We start from the raw sequence: 12,101 nt of genomic DNA on the forward strand, positions 1-12,101 counted from the left end.
TTTCGTGGATCTGATTGTATTCGGCTTTTTGCCAAAGAATGTGGAGCAAAAAGTCCTAAAACGCTTTCATCGACCAAACTCCGAAAACATGTGGCAACTCTGTCAAAAGTTCTTAACTTGAACGATACAGAATTGGATCAGCTGGCTGATTTCCTTGGGCATGACATTAGAGTGCATAGGCAATACTATCGTCTCCCAGAAGGCACTTTGCAGTTGGCTAAGATCAGCAAAATTCTCTTAGCTCTGGAAACTGGGCGCCTTGGAGAGTTTAAAGGAAAAAATCTGGATGATATCACCATTGATCCAACTGGTAATGACCATTTTCTTTCTCTCGATCTCTCTGCCCTAGTGTATACATATGCATAGCCAAACATAGCATACTGCATAGCAAAGACAACATTTGTAAATGTAAAAATAGTTATGAATTTTGGCAGATGTGTCATGTTTGACATGACAAGGGCACCTCCTCCTTTCCACCTCCACTTTGGTTATACAAATATGTCCAAAATGTATGATTTTGAAGTATGCCTCACATGCTGATAATTTAGTGTACTGTAGACACCTACTTTTTCAATAAAGACAGACATACTCTGAAGCTAACCTAACCGAATGGCCCTGGTCCATTTGAAGTGAACAAGATTTAGATAATACCAAACTATTCAAACATAAATATGTTCATAACTACATTCCTAAATAGTAGAATTCTCTACCAGAATTCCTGAACCAATTTAATTTTGTAAGCATTTACTTTCCTTCTCAGTATTCAAAGTTCAGTTTTGTATTTGACTATCGTGTATAGTGATGTATTTAAAAGTAGCTCCTATTTTTTTCTTTGACTTTTATTAAAAGATCTTTTTTTACTGTAGAAAAAGTAGTGATTGAAAATGAAACATCAGAAAGTGAGGAAGAATTAAGTGATCATGAAGGTGAAGCAGGTAAGCTCTTGTACATTTCATCTTACTTTGTAAATCCATTGGTGTTAAAGTTTATGGTTTTCTAACTATTCCTAAAATAATTTGACAACATTTTCTTAAATTGATTAGGTTAAATAATTCTTGAAATTTTGTAACAATTGATTATGTTGTGTTTAGAAATGCAAGTTAAGCAGATGAAACGAGCTCAGGGCCAAGTACAGGAAACAAAAGTTAACAGTGTTTGCCAAGGTGAGTACACATCAGTGCTATAATAAAGATTCTTTTTTTAACTAAGCTATACAGAAGTTTATATTCTGCTAATTGGAATTTTGTGGTGCAATTTTTAGGTCATAAACAAGTGAAGAGGAGAATGTGGAGTGAAGAAGAAATAAGAGCAGTGGAAAAACATTTGGCCAAATTTATAAATATATGTAAAGTGCCAGGAAAGGGAGAGCGTGAAGCCTGCATCCAAAATGAACCACAAGCTCTCAAAAATAGAGATTGGCTGAGTGTCAAATTCTTTATTAAAAATCGAATTACCTCACTGAAGAGAAAGGTTTAAAACAAGTGTTTCCGTTATAAAAGGTGTTCATTTAAGATTTAGTTATGGGAAACAATTTAATCAGTTTACATTAGATGTTTTTATGGTAATTGAAAACAACAGTTCCAAAAAGCCAGTTACTTGTTTGCTCTTTAAATAATTTGTATTTCATATGTTTATATGCACTTACATAAAGATATATACACAGTTAATATTTGCAGGCTATTTCTTCATTTAGAAAAATGAAGAGTAAGCTTTAAAGAGCAGTGCTATTAGCCTATTTAGATTTCATTTATGTTTTCTAACTGTTAATTATTAATGCTGTTAGGTTAATACAGAAAAATTTGTTTTTCAAAGTCTTAATTATTAGTTTATTCAATCAAGGCCAGTGACTCTAACTTGTGTGGTGCCACCAGGAGACTTGGGCCTTGGTAGCTTTACTCAGGGTAGAAAGCACTGGTGTTGGGTTACTGATTTAAAAGAATTACCAGTAGTGAATCAGAGTAATTATTTCATACTGCAAACGTATAATACAGAAAACCTGCAATATTTACTGATTCCATACACATTCATTTTAAATTACATTTCTTTTTAATAACATTAAATTTGAGCACACATTCCAAATATTGCAGTACTCATTGATTCAGATCAATTTCAAATATATTTGAGCAATTACAGCTGAAGCTAAGATGTCTTGAAATATTGAAATCTAGATATTTCTGGATCAAGCAAGTGTCAAATATCTGAAAGGGGAGATAATCCCAAAACACATCAGCTTCAAGGTCATCGTGCTATTTTACACTTAGATTTGGCTTTGTTAAGATGACATTGTTTTAGGTTGAATTATGTGTATTTATTGCATATTTAGTATAATGTGAGCAATCTACAAATGTTCTGGCTGAAAGAATATTGTGAACTTGAGTCTGGGTGCTCAGTTTTAATATTTGTTACTAAGAGGTGATGTAACTCAAATATAATGTGTACAGAAGCCAGTAAATATTGTAATTTTTAATATTCATCAGTTGCTTTTTTGGCTTACATTGATAAATGAATGTTCAATTTGATGCTTTGGATTAATGTTTTAATTACCTTTTCATAATTAGTACACTGGAGTTGTCAATGTAGAGATGTTTCACAATGGAATACTGTATGCATGGGAGGCTATTCTTCAAAGCCTAGTAGTAACAGTGAACCATAGCCTGGAAGCAGGTGCATTTTAATTTTACTCATTAAAAAAAGTTGATTTATAATTAGTTTTATTTATTTTATATATATATGTATATATAATATATATATGTATGTATATATATTTGTGTATATATATATGTGTATATATATGTATGTATATATATTTGTGTATATATATATGTGTATATATATATATGTATATATGTATATATATATGTATATATGTATGTATATATATATGTATATATATATATGTGTATATATATATATATATATATATATATATATATATATATATATATATATATATATATATATATATATATGTATATATATATATATATATATATGTATATATATATATATATATATATATATATATATATATATATATGTGTATATATATATATATATATATATATATATGTATGTGTATATATATATATATATATATATATGTATATGTATATATATATATATATATATATATATATATATATGTATATGTATGTATATGTATATGTATGTATATGTATATATATATATATATATGTATATGTATGTATATGTATATGTATGTATATGTATATATATATATATATATATATATATGTATACATATAAATATATTAGTAACAGATGGTGCAGATGGGCTAGCATCCCACCCAGGATGGGTGTGGGTCTCCTACCTGATTGGGAGGCCTGTATGGTTGAGCAGCCTGGAGTAGTTGGAATCTTTACTGGGATAGATGATGTTCCATTATCTGGGCAGGAGGCCTTCATGGATGGATGGTGTGGATGGAGGCACACCCCGGCCAAGGTGGTTTCTGCTTCCGTTCCAGGTCAATAAGACTTAATGGAAGGGTGGAGGGAGTCTGTCTCTCAATGCAGTGTGCTACCCCTATGTTCCAAGTGGATACATCCCTTTTTAGGGCCATCCCATGTGTGCATCTTATGGGATTGCTTGGGAGTTATAGTACCTGATGGGTATCTCTGCTATAATATTGACTGCTGTAAGGATGTTCTGTCTGTAGAATAGGGATGTCCTCCCTCAGTAGCTCCGCATGGCTGCAGCCAAAAAACATAGCAGGGCTGCCAGTCGGGACTACGATTCTTGGGCAGCCCTACAAGTGCACACATGGGAGTCCCTACAGACTAGGGGCACACAGCCCAGAGAGGTAGTCTCCCTTTATCTGTCCCTTAAGTCCTCCCGACCGGAAAAGGAAGCAAGAACCATTTTGGGCGGAATGTACTGCACCATTCACCCATGAAGGCTTTCCAGTTAGTAAAGGGAATACAATCTATTCCAGCAGGGATTCCAGTCACTCCAGGCTACTTATCCATACAGGTCTCCTGGCTGGTTCATCTGTCTCATATGTTAAAATATAAAGCTAATATATTAATATAGATATAAATAAATTAGTATGACATTTTCATTTTATTCTTTGAACAGATTACCTGTCACTTGTAAAGAAAATCACTGTGAACATGTTAGTAAGTTAGAATCGCATACAGTACAAGCCTCTGATCTGATGTACCAGTCTTATCACAGTGATATCATTTCTTCCAACTCTCAAATAATGTAAATTAAATAAGATGCAGCTATTAAAACCTCAATGTTTTACAACATGCTAACGCAGTTTATATGTTAAGATGTTTATGTAGTGTTTTTTGTGAGACTGATTTATTTAATAAAATTAAATTAAAAACTTTCTCCAAGACTTATTTTGTTTAACATACACATTCCACTGCTAATGTTAATGTCTTGGACAGAACTGTTCAGTGCTGGTATCCAGTTGTTGGTAAGGGCAAGAGAGAGTATAAGGTACTGTAGATATTGCTTTTCTGTGTAAAACTAGAGAATTTTGCGTGGCATAAAATTCACTGTTTATATTTAACTACAGTTTATATGTTGAATGAATCTTTATTTCAGTTGAACTCAACTTGTGGGGGGTTATGAATGCAATAAGATGTATCTTTTGTTTTTATATTCTCCCATGTCCTGTTTCAGAGCTTTGTGAAAATCATCCATCCATCCATTTTCCAACCCGCTGAATCCGAACACAGGGTCACGGGGGTCTGCTGGAGCCAATCCCAGCCAACACAGGGCACAAGGGCAGGAAACAATCCTGGGCAGGGTGCCAACCCACCGCAGGACACACACAAACACACCCACACACCAAGCACACACTAGGGCCAATTTAGAATCGCCAATCCACCTAACCTGCATGTCTTTGGAATGTCGGAGGAAACCGGAGCGCCCGGAGGAAACCCACGCAGACACGGGGAGAACATGCAAACTCCACGCAGGGAGGACCCGGGAATCGAACCCAGGTCCCCAGATCTCCCAACTGCGAGGCAGCAGCGCTACCCACTGCGCCACCGTGCCGCCCTTGTGAAAATCAACTATCAAAAATTTTAGTAGATAGCTGAACATTTGCACAAAATGTTAATGTGGCCTGAAGAACCACACTTAAAATGGTACTTTAGCCTAGAAGATCAACTTCTGGCTATACACAGCCATCTGCATTTTTTGCATTTTGTTAGCTTCAAGCTTCTTTTATATTAAGCCTCTTCTTGATGAGGACTTGAGTTTAAGCTTCATAAAACAGACTTCACTGAGGGTAATATTTGTTAAAAGAATTCAATGCTGATTCATAGCGGAAATTCTAGGTTTAACCATTAATAATATGGACAGGTTTGAGTCTCTTGTGCTGTGTTTGTTTGTTGATTAATGATAGATAATGAATTGGAGAAGTTACAGTCAGAACAAATATTGTATTCAAATTTTCATTTAAACTTGCTAAAGACCTAACAGGTGTTGAACTAAATAATATTTAGCAATCTACAGTTAAGTTAATTTCTTATTCACACACTATTGAAGTGCTTCACAAGCATAACGTGATTGTGCTAATGTTTCTCTTGGCCTCAGTAAACATCTCTCAAATAGCGAGATTTTTTAGACAGAGCCATGGTTTATTTATTTGTGCAAATCTGTGTCTTAATTAATGAGATTAATGAGAGTGATAGACTTTTTGAAAACAGTAAAAAAAATTGCATTAAATTATTTTTAGTTTCAAATTAATAAATTACAATGAAATTTATGTTGGAACTGGTTTAAGAACATGTCTGAATATTATGACAATTGAAATTGGTGATTGTTTACAGTAAGGTGATGTGGTAGAAGCAGGAAAAGAGGGCAAGCGTAAGGATCTGTGCAACTCTGACAAGGGCTACATTGGGATGGATAGATGACTGGGACAGAGCATCTGCCTGCACTCTCTTCTTCACTTCTCTTCCACAATCTCCATTACTCTGTACTGTTGATCCCAAGTATTTAAACTCCTCCACCTTCGCCAACTCTACTCCCTTCATCCTCACCATTCCACTGACCTCCATCTCATTTACTCACATGTATTCTGTCTTGTTCCTACTGACCTTCATTCCTCTCCTCTCATATCTCCACCTTTCCAGAGTCTCCTCAACCTGCTCCCTACTATCACTACAGATCACAATGTCATCAGCAGACATCACAGTCCATGGGGACTCCTGTCTAATCTCGTCTGTCAAGCTGTCCATCACTATTGCAAATAAGAGAGGGTTTAATTAATACATATTGTAACTGATTGGAGTAAAAGATGGTTTTTCACAACTTTCATTTTGTTATTTTACATGAGCTTTATATTATGGACAGCTATCCTTTATTCTTTTCTTCTATTTACCTTGACCTTGAAATATAAACTATTGTGAAATTCACCCTGGTGGGATGGGCTGAAGGTGTATCATTTTATGTTAGTGAAGCAAAAAATCAAAAGAACAGAATATGGATTAAAATTGATATCTAGAATTGGTATGGAGGCTATAGTGCTGAAATTGTATTAAATGTGATATTGAATTTAACAACACAGCCACCTTTCCATAGTTAATTACAGTGTGTTTTTCTAGTATTCTCTAGATTCACAGTTTCCATTGGTTTTTCAATAACTTTGTTATGGTTTAAAATGATGACTGCAGTTTCATTTTCTACTAGAGTTACTGAATACTTGGCTGTTTGGTCATTGCGATATTATACAGGTGGTAAATGTGAAAGAAAACTTTTAAGTGTACTTTGTACCTTATTTATTCAGAGTTGATAAAGTTAGGAAAGGCAGCAAAAATAAACCGAATTAGGAATTAGAAAAATGTTACTATGGATCATGTTCAATAATTTGAATTTGCAGTAGGTACAAACAAACACAGTAGATGTGTGCCTAATCGGAGAACTGTTGAAACAAAGGAATTTTTTTTGTTTTATTTCAACTACACTGGCATGACTGATGAGCAGTACTTAAATAGCCATATAATTATATAAAATTAACCAGACCATAAGTTCAAGAAAATATAAGATAACAAATACATACTACAGTATATGAAAATGTGAGAAGTTAATTGAACTATAATCTTGCACAGATTCAAAAGGACAACATTAAAAAAAGAAAAATAAAATAATTATGGGAAATGTTTTCATAACCCGGGATTGATTCCTGCCTTGTGCCCTGTGTTGGCTGGGATTGGCTCCAGCAGACCCCCCGTGACCCTGTGTTCGGATTCAGCGGGTTGGAAAATGGATGGATGGATGTTTTCAGATATTTGGAACATATAATTTTTATCTATAATTTTAGAGGATAATTTCAAACTTCATAATTTTCTAAGAAATCAAAAAGCATGCTCACATATCTGTAAAGGAACAATTATTCCTATAGTGTGTTTATATCTGACAAAATGCATATGTAAATCAGTGTCCCCAAAATGCAAGTTGTCCCCATACAGTGGTCAATTCTGAGTGACTGTGTGTGTATTCCAAAGTCCTCACTTTACATAAATACCTGAACATGTCCACATAAGTCGGCAAAAAGTCAATTTGTCCATGAATTTTATTTTGTGAATTTAAAATGCTCAGCATACCTAGAATAAAGCTTTAATATATGTCATTTAACAGGCTAGACTTTGCAGTCTTCAGAATGTGCTGTCCCCACAAAACATGATTCAGTCATGTGTCCTCATTATGTAGCCTTTACAAGTATGTGTGTGTGTGTGTGTGTGCACTCTGCGGTGGGCTGGCACCCTGCCTGGGGTTTCTTTCCTGCCTTGTGCCATGTGTTGGCTGGGATTGGCTCCAGCAGACCCCCATGACCCTGTAGTTAGGATATAGCGGGTTGGATAATGGATGGATGGATTATTTTTTACAGCCTTTCCCTTGGCCTCTAAAACAGTGGAGATATCACATTGGGGATTTTAGAGGTCAAGGAATTTAACGGTCTTATCTGTTTTTTGATTTAGGACATTTTGAAAACATTAATTTTGAAACACATCTTCCCAAGGGTTGTCTTGTTGTGCCACTACTTGTTGTTACTAATGCATGGCTGCCAGGATATCGCATGGCAAGAATTCTGGGAGTGGGCAACACTTGACGTAGCTACAGCAACAACAACAGTATAAAGCGAGAGAGGTTAGGAGCAAACACAGTATAAAGTTCAGTACAATATATTTCTTTACCGTTTGAGTTTGTGACTAATTCCATACTTGAAACTTTATTGTCATTATTTTAAAGATCTTTCCGGCTATAAATTATTTTCTGTTCCTCGACTGATTTACATCTTGTATTTTGTCTTAGGCTAAGTGAAATATTCTGGTATTTGACTCTCTCTTGACTTACAATTATGTCTCACATCCTGGCCATTGTTTATTTGTATCAAGTCCTCCCAGTTTTGACCTTGGCTCGCTATTACTATCACATTAGGTCTTCAGATTTCATCCTACTTAAAAGCACTACTTCCCTGTGCACTCATTATAATTTTGGAGTATATCTTGAAAATAAATCCAGCATTTATGGCAGTTATTTTCTTTTTCTAAAAATAAATAAAAATGTGACTTAGTAATAGAGTAGAATGTGGTGTGAAATCCCAAATAGACTGTCATCTGACTGTCTTCCCTACATTTGGTTATTTCCTACAATGACATTCTAGTATTTTTTTTTCTAGTATTTTGACTGGTCATATCAGCTAAGAGGATGTGTAATGTATATGTTTTCAATGTGACATACACATATTTAAGTCTGTGTCCATTATTGCTAAAATAAGTGTTAATTTTCCGTGTAGAAATCTAGAATATTTCTTTTTATTTTTATACTAAATATAAAGAATTAATATTTCATCCAAGATTAATCTGATTGCTAAGTTTCATCAGTAAAATATTGGATTTAATAAATATTCTTAAGTATAGCATCTAATCAAGTATAACAAAATCTTTCCATACATGTGATATCACACAACACCTTTCATCTTTTCATAAAATTAAAACCTCAACTAATTTACACCTGTGGTGGGCTGGTGCCCTGCCCAGGGTTTGTTTCCTGCCTTTCGCCCTGTGCTGGCTGGGATTGGCTCCAGCAGACCCCCGTGAACCTATGTTAGGATATAGTGGGTTGGACGATGACTGACTGACTGACTGACTGACTAATTTACACTGGTCAGGTATAGATAATTACTTTCTCGTTTGATACATTTTACTTTGTGTGCAATGACTCAAAATGGTGCTAGGAAATACCAGAGATGAGAATAGTAATTCTTGAAAAAGAAAGAAAAAGGTAATATCCAACCTTCCAAACATTCTTAAAAAGCTTATTAAGATGATGAAGACTTCAACAACACTAGACAGAAGGCAGGATCCATAATTTGATGGGATGTCAAATTATTGTAAATCTTACACACATCTTGACAGTCATTCACAGTTATCTAACATTCACATCTATAGTACTTTGACAAAACAAATAAATCTTGGGGAACATCAGAATAGCAAGTACTTTCGTAACTGTATTCTGAAAACCACACAAAGAGTGTGCAGGGAAATGAATCCAAGCTTAAGAAGCTGTAAAGTAGCAACACTAGCCATTTCACCACAGTCTAATTAACCCATGAATGATACCAATTGATATAGTTTCAGGTAGGCTGTAAGAATAAACTTTACCACTAATATCTTGAGTGTGACTCCAGGTATTTTTCTGCTGTTGCACTGTCCTAGGGTATACCTTATTATTATTAAATAATTTGTCATAAAATCACCTAAATAATAACACATTTAATTCCCAACCTAAAAATACATTTAAAAAGGTTTAACTGGATGTAATGAATGCTAAAAACAATTTATTTACCAGACGCAAATTGATGATGATTTATAAATATATGGTTATGATGTCGTAAGAGTGCAAACACAAATTGGCTGCTCCTTGCCCAATTTTAGGTTTTTTATTATGTTTCTAATTATTGCTCACTCTCTTGTCTTGATTTTCTTCACTTTTTTTTTGCTTTATTCTGTTTGCTTACATTGAGTGTCTCTTGTCTTACAGCTGTTGTTTGAAATAAACAGTATCTCAGAAATATTTAAGGACAGCTGTTGCCACAAGTTTGCTTTTCCAAATTTCTAGATTTTGTAAATTTGTTTTGTTCTGACCATTTAGTCTTTGATTTTTTTAACGACTTTTCTTTTTTACTTTTAGATAGGGTAAATTTGGCTTATTGTAGAAGCTCTTTAAATAAATAAATATACACTGTGATAAAGGTGCTATATAGCGCCCGACCCGGCACAGACTGACACAAAGGCACGTGTAAAAAGACACAGGCTTTTATTTTTCTTCAGCTGGAGGGCACGTCTTCCCCGTGAACCCTCCAGCCACAACACAGTCCCTAAAGCACTTAATATACACAGACCAAACACTCTTCCTCTGGCACCACCACTCCTCCCAGGCAACCTTGTCCTCTTCCTCCCGATTCTGGCCCAGAGTGGTGCTTGCCGGTCCTTTTTATAGCCCACCCGGAAGTGTTCCAGGAGCTTGGGTCCAATTGCACTTCCGGGTGAAGCTGAAGAGTTGTCCAGATAGGCTGTGGAATCCCTGTAGCACCCCCTGGCGGCCACCCCAGCTCCCAATTGGGCTGTTGAAGACTCCATCTCCCATGGAGCCCTGCGGGAGGTTGAGGCATCACCGCCGGTCAGAGAGGCTGCCACCAAGCGTCCTCGGGGAGGTATTGAGCTGCCCATAGTTGCTTCCCCGGAACATATGCAGCAGGGGCGTCCTGGCCAAGCATGGAACCCGGCCGCCCACCACAACACATACACTATGGTTTGAACACACACTAGAATGACTCAAAAAGGAGGCAAAATTTTATAAGAAAGAAAACTTCAGAGGTGGCTGTCACAGTCATGGTGAGACATTATGCAAACGCCTTGCTGTTGGTAAAAAAGAGCCCCAGTAGCGTTTCTTACCCCACTCCTGCTGAATGATCCATTGGCTAAAAGTGTCAGTGTGTCGGAGAGCAGATGTGCAGCATTGCTCATAATTGTATTCAGTTTTGTTTTAATTCTCTCCTTCACCACTACTTCTTGAGGGTTCAGAGTGCATCCCATAACTAAACCTGCTCTTTTAATTTTACCTTATTAATTCAGTGGACCTATCTTGAGCTGATGTTACCAGCCCACCACACCACAGCACAAAAATTTGCACTGGCCATCACAAAGTTATAGACGATGTGAAGGATGTTACTTCCCACATTAAAGAGACACAGTCTCCTAAGGAAACAAGCCTGTTCTGTCCTTTCTTGTGTAGTACGTTGGTGTTCCAAGAGTAGGCCAACCTGTCATTAATGTGGACCCCAAATACTTGTAGGAATGAACCCCCCTACATCCAGTCCCAGAATAATGACTGGCCACAGAGGCTCTTTGGTACAGTGAAAGTCAATAACCAGTTCCTTGGTTTTGCTGATGTTAAGATGAAGACAATTCTCTCTGCGCCACCAAACAAAGTTCTCCACCTAATTCTTATACTCTTGGGTAATATTTGGATCTTTCATTTGTATTTAGCATTTTGGAAATTTTGTGAAGGTGGATTATTGATTCATTGTTTTGTTTTTCTCTTTCAGTGTTGTTTACTTGTTTTCTTTATTTTTCTGAATTTGAATATAGAATTTTTGAGTTTTTATTTTTAATTTGGTATTTTGAATATTTGTCTTATAATTATTATTTATATTTAGTAACATTAAATTAAATTATAAAAGTTGTGTTTGTGCAAAATGTTTTGACAGTTGTTTCAGCATTCCCATTTTCATCAAATCATAATACTACCCAATCTAATAATTTGCACTAATGTTCACATCTAATTACAAAGTGCCATCCTATAACATGTTTAATAAATTTATTTGCAGATCTCTCACTAGGTGAATGTACTGCTTAAGCATGGTGCTTGTTACTACACTTTACTGGAAGTAATAATTAGTAGTAACAGAAGTTCAGTATATTGTATATTGTTAATAGAACATTAGAACAATTAGTGATGAGAACAGGACATTAAGCTCAACTAACACCTGCATCTTATTTCCTAGATGGTCCAAATTAATATCAAGCTAAGATCTAAATGTTCCTAAAGTCCT

The 12,101-nt window shown here is 35.4% G+C and overlaps 1 protein-coding gene across 1 annotated transcript in view; it reads right to left on the reverse strand.

Annotated features, from left to right (window-relative positions):
• The window catches only part of fat2 (FAT atypical cadherin 2), a 203,723-nt gene that overhangs the window by 153,200 nt on the left and 38,422 nt on the right, over positions 1-12,101 (reverse strand). The window lies entirely within an intron of this gene.

This window comes from Erpetoichthys calabaricus, chromosome 11 (genome assembly GCF_900747795.2).
Source record: "Erpetoichthys calabaricus chromosome 11, fErpCal1.3, whole genome shotgun sequence".
NCBI classification, from domain to species: Eukaryota; Metazoa; Chordata; class Cladistia; order Polypteriformes; family Polypteridae; genus Erpetoichthys; species Erpetoichthys calabaricus.